Source organism: Podarcis muralis, chromosome 3 (assembly GCF_964188315.1).
Source record: "Podarcis muralis chromosome 3, rPodMur119.hap1.1, whole genome shotgun sequence".
Lineage (NCBI taxonomy): Eukaryota > Metazoa > Chordata > Lepidosauria > Squamata > Lacertidae > Podarcis > Podarcis muralis.
The window spans coordinates 118,217,421-118,236,462 of record NC_135657.1 but is presented as its reverse complement, the minus strand read 5'-3'; positions in this window follow the sequence as shown (position 1 = coordinate 118,236,462).

The window sequence follows — 19,042 nt, the reverse complement described above, 5'->3', positions numbered from 1 at the left end:
GCATTGTGAGCATAACAAGATGTGAGTGCTGCAGAGAGTATATGTAACTGAATGTGAAATTGTCCGAGAGAGTATATGTTAGTGATGGCGAGAGGGGGGTGATGGTAACTGAATGGGAATGTAATATTTATTGGGAGTGTGCTTGACTTATATGTGACTCCCATTGGGCTTGTGATAGAACACCAGCAATGAATGGAGGTGTGGAACTGCAGTTGTGAGAGAGCATCTGGAGCTGATTACGTGTGCAAAACATGTACTTATGTAACATAATCTAAACATTAGTGTGATTACTGGGACTGAGGATTTGTCTGTGTATACTTCCACTAAGTTAGCTAGTTAGTGAAATTTATCCAGCAAAAGCTTCTATTGCAGAGTAAAATCCCCCCACTTTTCTTTTATGTAAACAAGTCTGAGATCTTTTGCGATGGAGAGTAGCACATAAATTTTGGAGAGAAAGTCTAAAGGTAAGAAAGTGATGGGGCTAACAAGCAAACTAAAATGTTCTTGAAGGGCTCAAAGCAGGCCTTATGAAAATTTATGGACCTAACTTATGCCCATTAGTTTCAATGAGTCTCCTCTGAGCAAAACTTTGCTGAGTACCACTCATACAATCAAAGATGACAGTGGTCACTTGGAATTACTGTCTCTGACATCTTGTGTACTGAAGTCATTTTGACTCCTAAGTATCCTTAACAGTTAATTGCTGTAAGATTGCATTGGAAAAGAAAGGAAATGCTTAAATAGCTTTTTCCTTCTGACATGGACTGGTAATTTGAAATTTAAATGATTTTTACACTTACACTGTCTTCTGGAACCTCAAAAGGCTAGCTTCACTGAGGTTTTGCAATATGTGCATTCATTTGAACATACTAGTTAAAAAAGCACTTCACAAATCTTCCTCTGATTCATACTCTATCACTTTCTATTAGGGTCTTAACTTGCTGGATTTATGTTTGGTTCAGAATTTAGCTGCAAATAAGGGGCGATATCCCCCGTTAGTTATACTCAGAGTAAAGATATTAAATAAACTGACATAGGACCTTAAACTCATCAGAAGTGAGTCCCATTGCTGCTCATAAGACTTACTTCCAATGCTCAGGATTGTAGGCTTAGGTCAGGATCCAAAGAGTTCAATGTACATATTCAAAGTACATCTAGTCTGCATTCTGAACTAGCCTATTTGTGCATTTGGCATCCATAGGTACTGCATTATCAAACAGAGCTAATGTTCATATCCATCATGCTTTGCTTCTTGATGTCTGTATGTCAAGATGCTTTGAAAGGCACAAGAGCAGGTCAGACACCTTCTCCCCACTCCACCCCCATCAGTTGGCAATCTGAACAGCAGCCCTTTGTTGGCTAATCCAAACAGCAGCCCTTTGTGTCTCCACAGTACCTGAGGGGAGAAGCTTTCTGGGGAGGGCAGACAAACAGCTTTATTCTCCAACGGTAGTAAAATGGGCCTGGATTCTGGAGGAATAGCAACAGGGGCACCAACTTGAATAAAATGGGGGGGGGGGGGACACAGGCAAGCCCCACCCTGCATAATCGATCATGCGACACAGTGTATGCACACCATTTGGATGGTAATGCCCATCAACTTTGGGGCCCCCTGACCCACTCAAATATTTTATGGGGGCCCTGAAGCCCCCTCGGCCCCTATGGGGCAGGAAGGTGGGTGGGAGTTGCTGCTGTTTCCCCTCACACCTTCCAGCATCTGCCGCCTGTGGCAGCTGCCTCACTCTACCTAATGCTGGGGCACTTTGGAGCTGAGGCTTAGAGCATATATATAATCAAGCACTGCCTGCATCCCTTCAGTACTTTCCTGGGACTAAATCCCATTCAGCTCATTGGGACTATCTTACTTCCGAGTAAGTATGCACTTGATCTGACTGTCAACCTAATAAGCCCTGGTTTGAGTGCGGGTTCACTTGTGGTCTGCATAAAATAGATTTGGGAAAATACATTACTGCATGAAGCAGTAATCCTGGTTGTGGCCAATGTGACGAGAGGTTTATATTTCCTGACCATGGAGGCCATTCCACAAAATGAAAAGGATATCCCAAAGTTTTGCCAGCTGGTGGTTCCAAGTGTTTATTTAAAGGTTTTTTAAAAGGCCCGGGGAGCCTTTTCCTTCCTTCCTAGTGGTAAGGTTAAAAAATAAATAAATACAACTCTTCTCTGATTTTAGTTTTCTGATATAGTATGAGAAAGGACATACATATTGTTTGTAAAACAATGCATTTTGAGACCAAATTATTTATTCAAAACATTTATACCCCCTTCCTAGTGCTTGCGGCAGATTACAAAACTACTTTAAAATACCAACAGCAGAAAATGAGAAAAACCACATAAAAACAAACACAAATAATAAACTGATAATCAACAGCAGCAGCAGCAGCAGCAGCAGCAGGAAAACCCCACAAATGCCACTCCCAAACACCTGGGAGAGCCCTCAGGTTGAAATAAGCCCCCCCGCCCCCCACCATGTTAAAGTGTGCCCCTGACTTGCCATCCATTCAGTTTTCTGCAGCAGAGTGGCATTTGCTGTTGCAATTCCTCCTTCTAAGCCTGATACAATTCATGAAATATCACTTGTTCATCCCAAGCATTCTTTCTAGTTGAAGCCATATAAGCCTTTTAAAAAATCCTGATTAAGAACTTCAGAAAAGCAAAGCTTGTGTGGTCCATTTTATGGTGAAAGTAATTTAGAAAAGCAGGGTGGGGTGGCGTGGGGGATGGCTGAAGCAAATTTTACCCTTAGCAAAATTACGCCAGAGGTGAATCCTAAATTTAGTGGTACGCTAATAACTGCCACACTGACATCAGTTTCCTTTTTCTTTAGGTGTCAGCCTGACTGCATCTGTTTATTTGAAACATAAATGAAAGAGAAAGGATGTTGTTAAAATAGTAAACCTTTAAATACCCCTGTTACCAGAAGCACACTGTTAGCTGTTAACAATAATCCAAGCTGTTACAGCATCTGATCCTGCTGTTGTTATTATCTGCAGGAAAACTTAAATTATTTCAGTGGGAGTCAGATCAGTCCATAAATTCATTTAGTGCCATGCCCCATCAAAGAGTGATTTGTTTCCTGTTATCCTGAAGCACTGTAATTCTTGTGATTTCACTGGTAGGACTTCGTTTCACTAAGACACTCTTCTCCTCCCTCCCTGAATTAAAATGGAAGGCATACTTCACTGTTACACCCAAAAAGCAGGGCTTCATGTCCTGTTTCTGGACTTTGCATAGGCATCGGTTTTCTCACAGCTGGGTGCTAGAAGGGATGGGCCTTTGGTCTGATTCAACAGAGCTTTTCTTGTGTTCTCATGGTCACACACCTACAGTGTAAGAACACAGCAGGAATTCAGAGATACCCACTCCTGTGTTTCTGAGTCCTGAAAGGAGGCAAATCATTCAATCATTCCCAGCAAAGAGACACATAGGAGCTGAGGTCCCTTCAACCCTACCCCCCATAAAATATTTGATGGGGCTTCCCCCAAAGTTGATGGGCATGCGCCATGTCATGTGATGTGATCGATTACGAGGGTTGGAGCTTATTTGGGCACCTCTGACCTAGACTGAAGGGAAGAAGACACTGGCAGAACTGTGAGGCCAGGGCACAAACATTCAGAGACAAAACATGTAGCCTCTAATGTGGGTAGTGAGCTGGGAGCTTTTAATTACATAATGAATTTATTTCCATAGCAATTATGCTATGGGGTCTCAAAGAGTTCTGTTCTTTCCCCCATGTTGCTTAAGATTTAACATTGCTGGGAGAGGTCATCCAGGGATATGAACTGAGGACACCCAGTTTAATCTCTGTTTACCATCAGATTAGGAGGGGTAGTGGCCACAGTAATGAACTGGATGAGGGCAAATAAATGACTAAAGCTCACCCCAGACATGACACAGGTACATGTATTGGGTGGTTTGTCTGCTCAGGTGTTCTACTGGTACTGGGGGGGGGGGAAGGGTTGCACTCCCCTTAAATAATCAGGTTTTGCAGTTTGGGGTGTTGATTGATCCACCATTGTCATTAAAGGCACTAATGACCTCAGGGGTATGGGGTTCATTTTATAGCTTTGGCTACCGCAGAGAGTTCTGATGGTGCTTCTGGGAGGTTAGGGAATGCCCTCTGCTTAATTTTAGATCTGCTCTTAGTGATGCTGTATTTCTTTCTGCTGCTCCTATTTTTTCCTTTTCCTTTTTTCCTTTATTGGTAGTTACTGTATTTTAATGTTTTACTGTTGCAAGCTGCCAGAGATGCTGTTGCTGGGTGGCATATTACACATATTGTAAATCAAATAAAGACATGGAAACGGATCCTTGTGGATTTCTACTTGACTCTTTGACAGGTGTGCTCTGGGTTCACTTTTTCAATATGTATATGAACCCACTGGGAGAGTTCGCTCAGGGATTTGAGTGGGGTGTCATCAGTATTCTCTTTCCCAATCTCATTCTTTTTGCCATCTAAACCAGGTGGCATGGTAGAAGTGCCAAATCAGTGCCTGGACGTGGTAATGGGCTAGAACAGGGGTCACCAACCTAAGGCCCATGGGCTGGAAATGGCCTGTGGAGGTTGTTTGACCGGCCCACAAGCCGCCCCCAAACTGAGCCGCCCACTCGCGTGCTGCGATAAACCTGCACAGCGCAGCGCAGCATGGGGACTTGCTTCCGTGGCGCCGGAAATCGTGTCCCCTGGAAATCCATGGGACCAATCTGGTCCAGGCAAGATAAACCTTGCTGACCCCTGGGCTAGAAGATGACTAATAATTATGAAGTGCAGCTCAGTCCCGACAAGACAGACGTTCAGTGGGCAGATGCTTCCTGTGATTAAAGAGACGTGTTCAACCTGCTGTAGATGGAAGACTCGGGCTCACTGTGGGGGTTGTTCCTTGATCCAGCTTTGTAACTGGAGGTTCAGTTGTTTTCAGTGACATGATGAGCCTTATCAGCTGAGACTGGTGCACCAACTATGGCATTGCCTGGGGAGGGCTAGCCTGCCTATAGTCATCATGCTCCGGCAACTTCTCAGTGAGGCTACTGCAATTTGTTGCATGGAAAGATGGTTTGGAACCTGCAGCTAGTACAGAATATGGACACAAAACCTCTAACCTTTTTTAAAGGTTTCACACCATTTATATGAAAGGTTATAGTGACAATCTTTATAACTGTAGTTACAGTTTGTAATTGCAAAAGTTCTAATATACTATTAATATTGTATTGCATGACAAGCTATCCTGCTGGTAGTCTCACTTCTGCACAACTATCAGTGGTACATGAGCTGCTCTCCTCTTCCACATCTGGCTACCTTATGGACAAATATTAGAATGGCAATTGTTTCAGGCATACACCTGCAACAATGTTGTGTGCGAAGAGTCCCACAGGTTCAAACTTTATTCCAGGAACAGTAGTCAAAATTGCTCTCTTAGAAAAAGGCATGTTAACTGGATGGAACTGTTTCACAAGTTGTGAGTGTTTTGGTCCAGTATGCTGAAACTCAGTACTGAGTCTTAGGCTGCTTCATAGCAGTCCTGGCATTTTTAAAAAAATGAAAACACAATAGTAATTTACCAGTTATGACTAATCTTTTTGAGGCATTGTTTACTCCAGGGCAGTTGACATACACAGCCTGGTTTTGTGTCTACTCAGAAGTAAAATTTGCTGTGTTCAGTATGACTTATTTCCCAATAATTCTGTTTAGACAGAATTGCAATCTTAATCACAACATGAACGTCCCACTTTCTTGAATTCTTTGGAGAATGCTGTCATAGACGAGAAGTTAGAAGGAATGCTTGTTGGTTTTGCTGTTAGCACAGAAAATCAGCCATGGGGGACACGCTGTCTTTCAGGAAAGCTTGCTCACTATCACTGATGTACCCAGGAACTTTGTATTTCACCAGCACCACTGCTTGGAAGCCACTAACTTGAGGAAAAAATGGATGTTTCTGAGGAAGCTGCCCCAAATGGGACATTCCAGTATTTGGGCAATACTGATTTAAATGTTTATACCTCTTTCCATTCTCGCTACTAACCAAGTTTGGTAATACCACATTATTCAGCCTATCTCTTACTATGCTCATAGGGTCAGCTCTGTAATTGCCAGGAGAAATGCTCCATGAAAAATATCTGAATCTGGATTTGAAATATAGTTTTGCCTCCTTTTGCCCAAGGGGCTTATGCTAAATGGTTTAAAAGGTACCATAAGTTAGAAGACTCTCTGGTCTTATCCACCTTGCATAGGACTTTATGAGCAGGAAGGAAGGTTAGGGCAGCTTTTCATTTCCTACGAGAATGTATGAGCATGGAACATAATAGAGTCTGGAATTGCTCTTCATAAAAAAATGTTGAAATTATCAGCAGAATAGAAGGGGAGAAAACAGCAAGTGAGATCAGAGATATAAAAATAATTTTCCTATTACAAAATAGTTTTCTTTCTTTAAATGGCTGGAGAGAGCTAATCCAGTGAATAGCCAAGCAATGTATTTTTCTAGTAATATATTTCTTGCAAATAATTGCATCCTATATTATTCTGGTGAAGCATTTAGGGAAGTTACCCAGCCTCAGTATGGTTTACAATGCTAAGGAAAATGGTTTGCTCCATGCATGTGTCTGACAGTGCATTGAACTTAGAGGGCAGAGGTCACTGACTAAAGGAGGGCATTTTGAATTTGGGGATATTCCCAGGGCTAATTAGAGCTGGAAACTTTTTGCACCTCTTTTGAGAGGGAAAATGGACAGGTTAAAGGGAAAATGCAATTCTAGCATTCCTGGATGATTCAGCCCCACTGCCCACAAAGACTTGGCTCCAAAATAAGAATCATCTGGTAGATTTTAAAGTCTCAGCAGATGCCTAAGGTCAATGGTTAATTCACACTATACCAAAAAAGCAGTCTATTTTGCTTAAAACACTGTCAGAGGAACACACAGCCTTCCCAAGTCTGACAAAATCTTTCTTTGAGGGGAAATTTATTCTATTAGAAACATGTCTGATCATCATATACACACACACTGGGGGAAGGGCAGTTATTTTTTAAAAATGAAAACTACTATGAAGCTGCCTTCTACTGAGTCAGATTATGATCCTTCCCACTCAATATTATCAATTTAGATAGGCAGTGGCACAGTGGCAAGTTTTTCCCTGAGCTTTTTACTACCTGGGACTCTGAGCATACAAGGCATGTGCTTCGCCCTGAGCTATGGTTCTTCCCAAATAAAACTGCAGCTCCAACCCAAGCCAGTCAAAACAGAGTCCTTGGAATGAAGTCAGTGCATTTTTTACAAATGAATTCAAATGCAGGCATGGTTTGTCATCAGGTTTTCTAGGGAGCTTGAAGAATTTGTGGAATTTTGCAAAGAAGGGGTGGATAAGGGTATCAGAGATGTTTTGTTCGGCACTGAAATTAGAAATATGTCTTCAGCAATGCTGAAGGTTTTTACGATCAGGAATATTCAGAATTCCAGCTCACTAGTCCATATGTCTTCATTAATGGCTGATTCATGTTTAAAACAAACACATGTGCCACAAAACCACACTCAGAGCATCATACACATTTTGCTGGATATATATTTTCTCTGCTGGATACAGCATGATCATTGTGACTCTCCAATACAACCTACAGTTTGTAGATAGTAATTAAACTCAGTCGGTAGAGCAAGAGACTCTCAATTGCAGGGTTGTGGGTTCGAATTCCACGTTGGGCAAAAATATTCCTGGATTGCACGGGGTTGGACTAGATGACCCTTGTGGTCCCTTCTACCTCTACAATTCTATGACTCTAATACATTATGACAGGGCTGGTTCAAGACATTTTGGTGCCTGAGGCCAAGGAAGAAGAGGTGAGTGAAGATCTATATCAGGAACAAGCGGTAAGGTAAGGAGCTATGCTGGAACTCAGCCTGCCCCCAGCATTTGGAAATCTTATTTATCAACTCCTCTGGCTGCTGGCCATGGCCACACTCCTCTGCAAGCATATCTTCGCAGTCACAAAGATGGACTTAGAAGTGGGATCTTCTTAAAATGAAAGCTGAGATTCTCAGGGAACTAAATTATATGACCAGTATTATCTTTTCTCCAGCAAACAGAAACCCACATCCTGCTCACAGGATCCCTTCTGGCTCGGAGTCACTGCACATTTTTGGTGATCCTAGGATCCAGGCCTCAAAGTGATTTGTCAGTGGAAGCTACAATAGTATCAATAAAGTGCTCATTTAAATCAGTGTATCTGAGTATCTCTAGCCTTTCCCTCAAGTGTATACCCATGCAAATTCCTTCCCAGCCTCATCAAGTACTTCTGGAACAAAGTAAATATGGCAAAGATTTCAGACACTGTCCTCAATGTATTTAAAACAGTCTTGAAAGCACTGGTAATAAAGAGCACAAAAAGCTATTTATATAATAGAAAAGGCTATATAGAAGGAAGTGGCAATAAAATATAACAATAAAAGAAAATATAACAACAACTTCACTGATAAGTCTAATCAACATGCCCTTTCTGCATGGCAAAATATAAATGCAGAATAAACTTGGTTAAAATGCATGGCCTGGGATGCTGGAACATCTGGAACATCTTATATATTCATGAAGATTGTGCTTTAGATTTGAAATGCTGTTCAAACAAGTGTGTTGAGACACAGAAGATCTACTGTATAGATATATCTATTTAAAAAAGCATCATTGTTAACAAGGGTTTCTGAATGGCTGCCAACATTTTGCCAGCTGGGGACACACTGCACATTGTTGCCACGTCTTACGAAAGCTCTCTTTGAAATGGGAACTCCCCCCATGCTGGTTCAAAGGTTAGATTTGGGTCTGGTTCCTGTAATAATATGTAATTTGACATAGCATTGAAAACATGGGCTTTCTTTGATTCCTAAAAAGGGGCTTTACATGGGAAATTCTCACATGAGATGTTATGTTGATCTTAACAGAAGTGATTAGGTGTTGATCCACAACATTTCAGAAAGTTCTTCAAAGAAAAACCCCATTTGCCAACTGTGACAGACAGCTGAGCTAAGACCACAGTCTGGTGGTGCAGTGCCTAGGAATTCCACCAGAGGGCCAGAGCCTCTCCCTGATTGGCTACCAAGACAGTCAGCCAGAAGGGGTGGTGCCATCATTTTTTTGGGGGTAGGGGGAGAATAAAAAGAGCTGTTTTTAAGGGAGGGCTCAGATGGGGAGATGGTTGAAGAGAGAGCAGGAGGGAGAGAAGGAGAGCGAAAGAATTAGAGAGTTGGTTCTGGTCTGTGTGGAACACCCAGGCGAGGAAACATATATAGCTAGAGAAAGGAAGCTTTGAGCTTAATGTGAAGGACAGTGTTTAGTGTCTTGTGAGTGTATTCAGACAGCAGATAACTGGAAGGCTGAGTTTGAGCAAGGAGAGGTAGAAGCTGTGAGGACACTGTCTCCTTTGGTCTCATATCAGTCAGGAGGGGAGAGATCTTCTAGAAAGAGAAGACACCCATACCAGTTCAGAATGGTGTGGGGATCCTTTAGGTCTGTTGTACTATTTGGAGTGCCTCAGGAGTATGATTGTCAAAAGCTTGGGTAGCTCACTATCACATTGTTTAAGAACCAAAGTATTAAGCTGTAACATTGTTGTAAATAAGTTTAAGAAACTGAAGTGAAATAACCGGAAATAAGCTAAGCATTTACTATCTAGTCTAGAAACCTGTAACATATAACTGAGGAGTAATAACTGAAGTAAGCAACTGACATTAAAAGAAGCTGTGTGTTTGCTACCTTGTTCAGAAGCCTTAAACATCCGGTAGACTTAGTATACCGTATTTTTCGCTCTATAACACGCACCTGACCATAACACGCACATCGTTTTTAGAGGAGGAAAACAAGGGAAAAAACATTCTGAATGAAACAGTGGATGTATCATTTTTGTGCTTCATGCTGTGGCCACAGACATGTGATCTGATGGTGAATTTGGGGTGACCCAATGCAAAGATCCTGAGAATCCCTGTGGATCCATGCTTTGTAACCATGTTTTTGCACCATTGCAGCCCCAGGCAACAGTGGGTGCGTGCTTTTTTTGGTGCAGGCTGTAGCCATGGACATGCTATGTGATCTGATGGTGAATTTGGGGTGACCCAATGCAAAGATCCTGAGGATCCATGTGGATCCATGCTTTTTAACCACGTGTTTGCACCATTGCAGCCCCAGGCAACAGTGGGTGCGTGCTTTTTTTGGTGCAGGCTGTAGCCATGGACATGCTATGTGATCTGATGGTGAATTTGGGGTGACCCAATGCAAAGATCCTGAGGATCCATGTGGATCCATGCTTTTTAACCACGTTTTTGCACCATTGCAGCCCCAGGCAACAGTGGGTGCGTGCTTTTTTTGGTGCAGGCTGTAGCCATGGACATGCTATGTGATCTGATGGTGAATTTGGGGTGACCCAATGCAAAGATCCTGAGGATCCATGTTGATCTATGCTTTGTAACCACATTTTAAGTGGGGAGCGAAGGAAAAACAAAGAAGGGACATGAGAGGGGTTGTGCAGAGAAGCAGCTGGCTAAGAATGCTGGAGAGGGATTTAACGGGTGGGAGGCAAAAGTTCCCCCCCAAGCCAGCCATCTCTCTCTCTCTCTCTCTCTCTCTCTCTCTCTCTCTCTCTCTCTCTCTCTCTCTCTCTCTCCCTCTCCCTCCCCCCCTCTCCCTCTCCCTCCCCCACTCTCTCTCCCTCTCCCCCAGCAGTACCGGAGCACAGAGACGACACTTTCCCCTCTGCTTGCCTGGAGGGGAGGGGCTTTCCCTGCTCTTTGTTCCGTTTCAGCAATCACAGCAACGAAACAGGAGGGTGGGCAGTAAGACCCTGAGGCAGAATACAGGAAAGCTGCCACTTCCTCTTTTCAGGTTTCCCTTCTCCGTGAAGAGCGATTTGACTTTTGCTTGATTTTTTGGCTCCAGGGACCACACATTCGCTCCATAACACGCACAGACATTTCCCCTTCCTTTTTAGGAGAAAAAATCTGCGTGTTATAGAGGGAAAAATACGGTAATTATTAATAAGTTAACTGTTTCCTGAAAGAACATGATCTCACATCTTTTACGGTCAGAAAGTTCATGCTGATGTTTAGTCAGAATCTCATTTCTTGTACCTTGAAGCCATTGGTTCAAGTCCTACCCTCCAGAGCAGGAGAAAACAAGTTTGTTTTATCTTCCATGTGAAAGCCCTTGAGATATTTGAAGATGGCTCTCATATCTCTTCTCAGTCTCCTTTTTTCTGAGCTAAACATATCCAACTCCCTCAACCATTCTTCGTAAAGCTTGGTTCCCAGACCCTTGATCATCTTGGTTGCCTTCCTCTGTGCACATTCCAGCTTATCAAAATCCTTCTTCTAGCAATTTAGCTCTTACCTGGTGGTGGATATCTCATAGGGGGCAAGGGGCAGGGTGGGACACGCAAGCAGAGGGGTACACTTTGTTGCGGCCAAATCTCCCTTCTGCAAGTGGCATGGGACCCTGGCATTTGGGATGTGGCTGTGACACCAACCTTGCTAGAAAAAGAAACACACTGAGCATGTGCAGTTTCAACACTTTAAACTCACTTATGACTACAAGAATAAAACAGGGGATGTTTCTGCTGCCCTGATGCCGAACACGTTTACTTAGGAACAAGCACTGTATTATGGTGGGGAAGGGTAATATATGTGTTAAAATAAAAAATAATAAAATGCGCATCTGCAACCACATTCTGTACAGTGGAACCTCGGGTTGTGATCATGATCCGTGCGGGAGGCACGTTCGCAACCCGCAGCGTTCGCAACCTACAGCACCGCATCTGCACACGTGATGCGATTCGGCGCTTCTGCGCATGTGTGAGCGCCGAACCTGGAAGTAGCCCGTTCCGGTACTTCTGGGTACAGTGCGTCCATAACCCAAAAACGCGCAACCAGCAGCAACCGCAACCCGAGGTATGACTGTATATGCATGGCTAGCCAACCCTGGACTATAAAAAAGTTTTTAAAATAAGAAAGGATGTTGTGGTGAGCAGGGCCCATCCATGCCCATGCCCAAGCAGTTTAAGGAAAGAAAAAGGTATTGAGATACCCAGCCCCCCCATTCCCCACATCTAATCTAGTTTGGCCCTAAATTGGCCTGTGTACACGATTTCAGTGTGTTAAAATACTTTGAAAACTTCAGACAGCTTTGTAGAATTTCAGACTTTCCTGAGTAATTCCTGTTTGTTTGAACGGGCCTTAACACAACCAGAATAAAAGATTGCATTGGAAAGTCCATACGTTTATGCTGGAAGAATCTCTTGTGAGAAAAGCCTCTCCTTTATTTTTATTTTTTTAACCACATCTGCTTCCTATCCAACCATGAGAACTGTAGGCTTTCTGCTAACTTTGGCATTTCCGTTTCCTCTCCTGGTTTTCCATAAGAAGGAAAAGAACATTTCAGAATCACAACACAAATCTGGTTTGAGTTTGTGTGTGCAAAATGGACAAATGTTCATCTGTTTTGTATCTTATCTGAACTGGTTGCCTTCTCTAACGTTTTCAAGAGTATATGGGTAAGAACGTTTGCAAACATATTGAAAAGGTAGGTGTTTAATGGAACAATAAGATAAACAGTAACTATCCAGGAATCCACCCTCTCTGAAAGTTCATATCAGATGGGCAAATCTGAAGGAACATCAAGTAAAAGATTTGCTTGTGTGTGTGATAATTTGTACAACCACATATTGTTTTGCATGCAGAAATCTCCAGATTAATTTGGGGATTGGTTATTTATTTATTTATGGCGTTATGCCAAAAGGTGAACAGAGAAGGAGTCAAGCAGGCCTCCCATGGAATGGGGTCCCATAGTCTTGGTGATACACCACAACTCCCCCCCCCCAAAAAAAAACTGTTGTGTCTCATGCCCACAAACCAGCCTTCTGTTTAGACAGCAGAGAGACATGAAACGCAGTTTCAGAGTTCCGCTGCAGTGCTCAGGCAGTAAAGCCAGTTATGGATTCTCACTGTAACTTTAATCTATTTCAGAAACTCCAAGGCAACTGACTTTTGAGTTAGTGGCTTCTTGTAATATGGAGTAGTACAAGAACATACCACAGAAAAAAAAATGACTCTGCACCTATTTCCACTAACTCCAGTAGCCCACATCACACTTCCAGCCCTAGGCATTCTAGAATGTCACTTAAAACTTGGAAATGGGAGGGACTGATGCTAGCATTTGATTAAAACTTAATCACGTCTGAAAAGTTTCCTGTGTACTGTAATAGCAAAACCAGTCCAGGTCTAGTGTTTTAAAATGAAATAACTCCTTTGTGCTTTTAATTTTTTTATGGGCACACAGAGTTGTTATAGTTAGTATGATCATATGCAAAGACAAAGCTGCTGTACGTTTAAAAGATGTGTAAAAGAGGGAATTATAGTATGCACATAAGAGAGAGAGAAAGGGAGAAAGAGAGGAGGCTTGTTCTTCTTTACATGTGCAAAAATCCTTGACTTCAAGACTCAGTTGCACAACTAGGTCTCTAACCTCAGAAGAAGCAATTTCCCATTGTAAATAATAACTATTATGAAATCCAACTGGAAATAAGGAAAGACATTCCAATAACCGGAGCAAAAAAGCTACAGAAATAATGACCTGCTCCCCCCTCCTATTTCATTGGCACTGGACCTCATAACTTACTAACAAGAAAATTCCATTCTAAGGGAAATGACTAAAGCGGGTGGGGTGGGGGGGGGAGAGAAAGAATAAAAAGTGAGTGATTTTACAAGAGGGAACATTATAAAAGAATAATGAGATAATTCGCAATAATCTTTGGAATCACAGAAGATAATCTGTTAAGATAATGTCTAACAAAGTCTCAGACAGTCACAGGAAATTTTTGGCATGATTTTTTATGTATGTTTGGAGAGTTCAGCTACAAGGCACTTTTGACTGCAGCTAAACTAGCTCATATTCTTTAGATCCCAAGGGATACTCTAAAGGAACCAGAGACAAAGGTCGCTTGAGGAAAGCCCCACCCCCCATTCAAACTAACAGAAAATTCTTATTCTCAAGTTAACCCTCGTGGGTAGGATAGGATCACTTTTAGGTCATCCTGCAGAGACATCATTGCACCAGCAGGAAGCTATTGTGGCATAGCAAAAGGAGCAAAAGGTGGGCAGAGCAGTGGCACAAGGAGAGAGGAGCACAGCTACCATGGGAATCCTCACTCCTCCCCTTGACAAGGGCTCCTTTCTGCAAAGACTTGGCAGAAGTTAAATCGCTATATTTAAAAGTCAATTGACAGGCTCTGATGATTGCACCTCTTCTCACTACACAGTCACAGCACAGCTGAGGATGGGATTCTGACTGTACTATCGTTCACCCATTGAACGTGTGGAGATGAGGGGTCCACGTTGAGAACAAATAGCTGGACTTTCTGGTCCTTCCTCAAAGTTGCACTTCTGGGCTAGTGTGACCCCCACCTGCACATTGAACATGGAGATCTGAAGAGGAACCCCACCATGTGAGCAAGTCACAGATCTTCTGTCATAATGTCCAGTTTGACCACAGCTCCTGTGCAGAACAGTGACAGTACAAATCTGCCCACAGAATGTCTAGTGCATGCTCATTTAAATAAACCGAAGGCAGAACTAGGGTTGTCATTAGCCCTTTGTCCTTCTCCAGACTTTGAGGGGAATTTTATGCTCCAAACCTTTCTTATTCCTCTGTGTGCAGTTCCCTGCAAGCCCAAATCTCTGCAACTCTGACAATTGTGTTGTTGCTGCTGTTGCTGTTATATTAATTAAATTTGTATACTTCATCTTCATCTCAAGATCCCAGGGTGGTTTACAGCACAAAAATACAATTGCCTGAGAAATCTGGAAATACAATATAGATAAAGCCTATGGACTTTGGATTCCAGAGTCTAATACTTTAGCAACACAATTCAACAGTGTCACTGAGAAACTGAGACTTCGCTGTCTGAGGATATCACAAACGAGATCAGAATGTGTCCTATCAGCTTCAGTGACAAGGAATGCTGATAAAATACTTTAACGTTTAGGGTTTCCTCCCTTAAAAAATAAAGAGATGCCCTTCTGTTCAGTGGGGTTGGGGAGACTGTAGAAAGGCTGTTATCCGAAAGATTCCTTGTGCTACACGAATGCTTCCAAAGCTGCGTCTAAATGAGGCAAAAGGCATCATGGCATGATGGTATCCATGACAAGTTGGCAACTTTTATTCCCCTGACTTCAGCTGAATTTCTCATTCACGTACATTTTTATAATTGGCTCATGTTTTGGGTTTGTTTGGTTTTGGTGGTGGTTTTCTTTTTTCTCTGCCCCAGCTACTGAGCTCACAGAAGTAGAAGAAAGGCTGTTCTGAATCTGAACTTAACGCTGGAGGTCATTTGAAGGCTTATGTAAGATAACTCACCAAAAGACAGAGGGAGAGGTGGCGGGGGGAGTCTTTACATAGTACTGAAATAGCAGAGCATTTCTAGTACAGTGCAGGAATATAAAAGTGAAACCGCAGACCCAAGTCATTTGACAATTACTGACAGAATTGTTCACTGGCAGAAAATATGAGAGAATAATTGGAGCAGAGGGCTCTCCTTTCTCCCTTTCTTTCTCAATTTGCTTTGGTTGCAAATAAAGTGAATACATCTTGAGACAACTGAATACACGCGCCATTCTCTCCTTTGAATGCCTTCCCTTGCATTTATGAAGTTGGTCTAAAGAGAAAGAGGGTGCCATTGCGCCAGTGTGAATTAACTGATGGATGTTACAGTTGCCATTTCACAATCAAACTCTTTAGAATTTGGTATAGAGGCTTAAATGCAGACTGAGGGGCTGGGCCCTGCTTCTCCCTGCTGGGTTCATTTAGGATAAAGCCCAGGCTGTCCTGCATTTTGAGCTGGAGACTCACACAGTGGGGGTGATTGGACTTTCTCTGCCCTAGGCACAACATATGCTACTTCCCATCACTTTAATAGGCATTAGTTCCACAGACAGCACTGGTCAAATGTACATTATTCACAATCACTTTAATGCAAATATGCAAGGCTGAGAGAAAAAATATGTCACAAGGAGACAACCAACCATTTCGCTTCTTCTTCTCCTTCTTCTTTTTTGGCATGGGGGGGTGGGGTGGAGAAAGATTTCTTCCGTGATTTCTGACTCTCAGATATTTATTTTTAGATATTTATTTTCTGAAGAGCTTGAAGTCCTAATAACCTCATATCTTTATAATTGTCACTACAGCCCTGTGCACAATTAGACTCCTTAAATCCCACACCACCCGATCCTATCTGTGTTTACTCAGAAGTAAATCTCATTCAGTCTTACCCACATGTGCATATTACCTGTGCAGTCTGCTCCTGTCTTGAGTTAGGTGCACCTCCATGACATCAGAGCCTTATAGGCAACAATCCTATGGGCAGAGCTTTTTTTAAGCCGGAAGTCAATGGAACTCAGTGGGCGCCATTGCCATTATGAGAGTAGAAGGGTGATATTCATGGTGAGTTCCGGCACCTCTTTGTCTAGGAAAATAGCACTTTGTATGGGATACTTTTTTGGAGGAATCAAACTGAACTGTATGGGACTTACTTCTGACTAAATGCACTTAGCGTCTTAGTCTTTTTAAGTGCAGTCCAAACTAGCTTTTGGCAACACTGGTCTCGCTTAAGTCTTTTTGTTAGTTTCATGAGGTTTCAAAATAACCATTGTGTCCTACCATGCTTACTCATCCTTATTTTCTGTATGTGCATTATAAAAAGGGCAACATTACAAATAAAAAGCAGGGGTCTGCAATAGTGCACCCCCAGCCAAGCCCTTTGCCCTCCGTGCTCTATCATGCTCACCTCTAGAATAGTACAAACAGGGCTTTCTGGCTTCCATTGGCCTTTTTAATTGATTCCTTCAGCATTCTTTGTTTCAGTTGCCCTCAACCAGACCTAACGACTAGAGTTGGATCCATTACTTGGATCCATTCCAGTCTGGCTTCAGGCCGCGTTATGACACTGAAACTGCCTTGGTCACCCTTGTTATTGGGAGACAGATGAGGGGAGTGTGACCCTGTTCTCCTTCATGCTGGTGGCTTTCAATACTGTTGACCATCACATCCCTCTGAGGTGGGGTTTGGGGGAAGGTTTGCTCCCTACCACAATGCTTTCCCCTTTTTGGAGCACTGAAGGTCACACCATCTAGCCCAGCCTTTGCCAACCTAGTGCCCTCTAGCCCTGTGCTGGTTGGGGCTGATGGGAGTTGTGGTCCAAAACACCTGGAAGGCACAAAGTAGAGGAAGGCAATTCTAGCCACTCTGGACCACTTAGCCAGCAGCCTTTGTAACAAAAAGCACTGACCAGTATAGTCTTAAAGAAGACCTTCTCCCCTGTTAATCTGCAAATTTACAACAATATATCTTCAAATGTTGTTGCTATTTTTAAATCATGCTATGATGATATGTTATTATTTTTTGCATGCTTCATCAAGTTTTAAGATTTAAGGGTAATACTGCTTGTTGTTGTTGCTGTTGTTGAAGAGCTGACTTGTTGCAGAGCAAGGAAGTATATGCTGCATACACTTTACTGTTACAGACCATGGAGTTTCAAGGCAGCTTCATCTTGGATAATTGCATTTCTTTCTTTTCCAAAAAATGATCTTCCAATTGAGAAAGTCATTTATCTTCTGGACTCAGAGAGGGGCTTGATCTTCCCATTCTGGTGCTGAGTGATTTATATAGGCAACTCCTATTAATGCTAATGGAAGGTAAGTGCGTAAATCTCTCCTCCCTGGATGGATAACAGCCTCTTAAAAGTGGCTGTTTTGGTAACAAATCTAAGTAATGATTAAGTTAAAAGATGGGACATCAAACATAATTGAATACTTGCAGGGATCTGTACATGTGATGCACATAAATTAATGAATCAAACTAGTCCCTGGTGTAAGGTCCCCTGGAGCCAATTTACCAACTCATTCTACAAGTGTGCATTGCATCATAAAAATAACCAGTGGACATAAAAGCATGGGTGGGTCCACAATGAAAATACAGTGCAATCCAGGTGCATTCCAATCTGAAAGCTTTCCCCATTAAAGCCAGTTGTGGACAGAGTGCAGGAGTGAGACTAAAGCCTTGCCCACATCAGGGTTTACTGTGTATTCAAAGCTGTTTGCCTCACTTTTCTGGGCATCATTCTTATGATGCTGTCCTCAAACAGCACCCACTTTACTTTTTTAAAAGCAACAACAGGGAATTTGGATTTCCTAGACTGGGTCAAACTGAGCATGGAACACACACAGTCTGGTGGTAAGCAGTAATTTTTAAGTGAGTAAAAGGTAGAAAAGGGGAAAAAAGCACACCCTGTCATATGTACACACTTCTTTCTTTGTTCTACAGTCAGCTCTGATCAAAAAGGATTTATAGAGTGTTTATACACACTATAAAAACCTGCAAAATCTGGCATCCAGGGGCGTCAGGTATAGGGGCGCAAGGGGCTTCAGTCCCCTCAATATTTTGAAGCCAGGGGCCTCCATGCGCTCAAGCCCCTGCGCAGCAGCCTGGGAGCCAGGAGGGGCCTGGGATGAGTGAGGGCAAAGATCTCTCTCCACAAGTCCTGACCCCACCCAGTGTATTCCATGGGGAGAAGGAGGCTGTGAGCACCAGCATTGCGGCGGTGGGGTCGGGACACCCGTGTGGCCTGGCGTGGCACACGAATGCTAGTGTGCTGGGCAGGACACATCATGTGATGGGGCAAGTTGGCGCCCCTGCTGGCACATCTGTGTCAGGTTCCATCCTTTCACTTTCCCCTTGTGTGGTGTGATGTACTGTGCACTTCCCAGCTCCCCCAAGAGGCCTGCCATGATGTGAGGCTGAGACACACACAAGCACAATGCCATGGCAGAAGTGCCACAAGGCAACAAAATGGGAGAGAAGAAATCCAGACAGGGATAGCATTTTGGACAGCAATACTGTTCCAACCAAGGATAACTGGATGGTATGTCACCCAAGAGGATAGTGGAAGGGTGAAGACATTTATGCTGCAAGAGCTTCAGCTCCAGGAAAAGAAAACAACAACAATGTAATTTG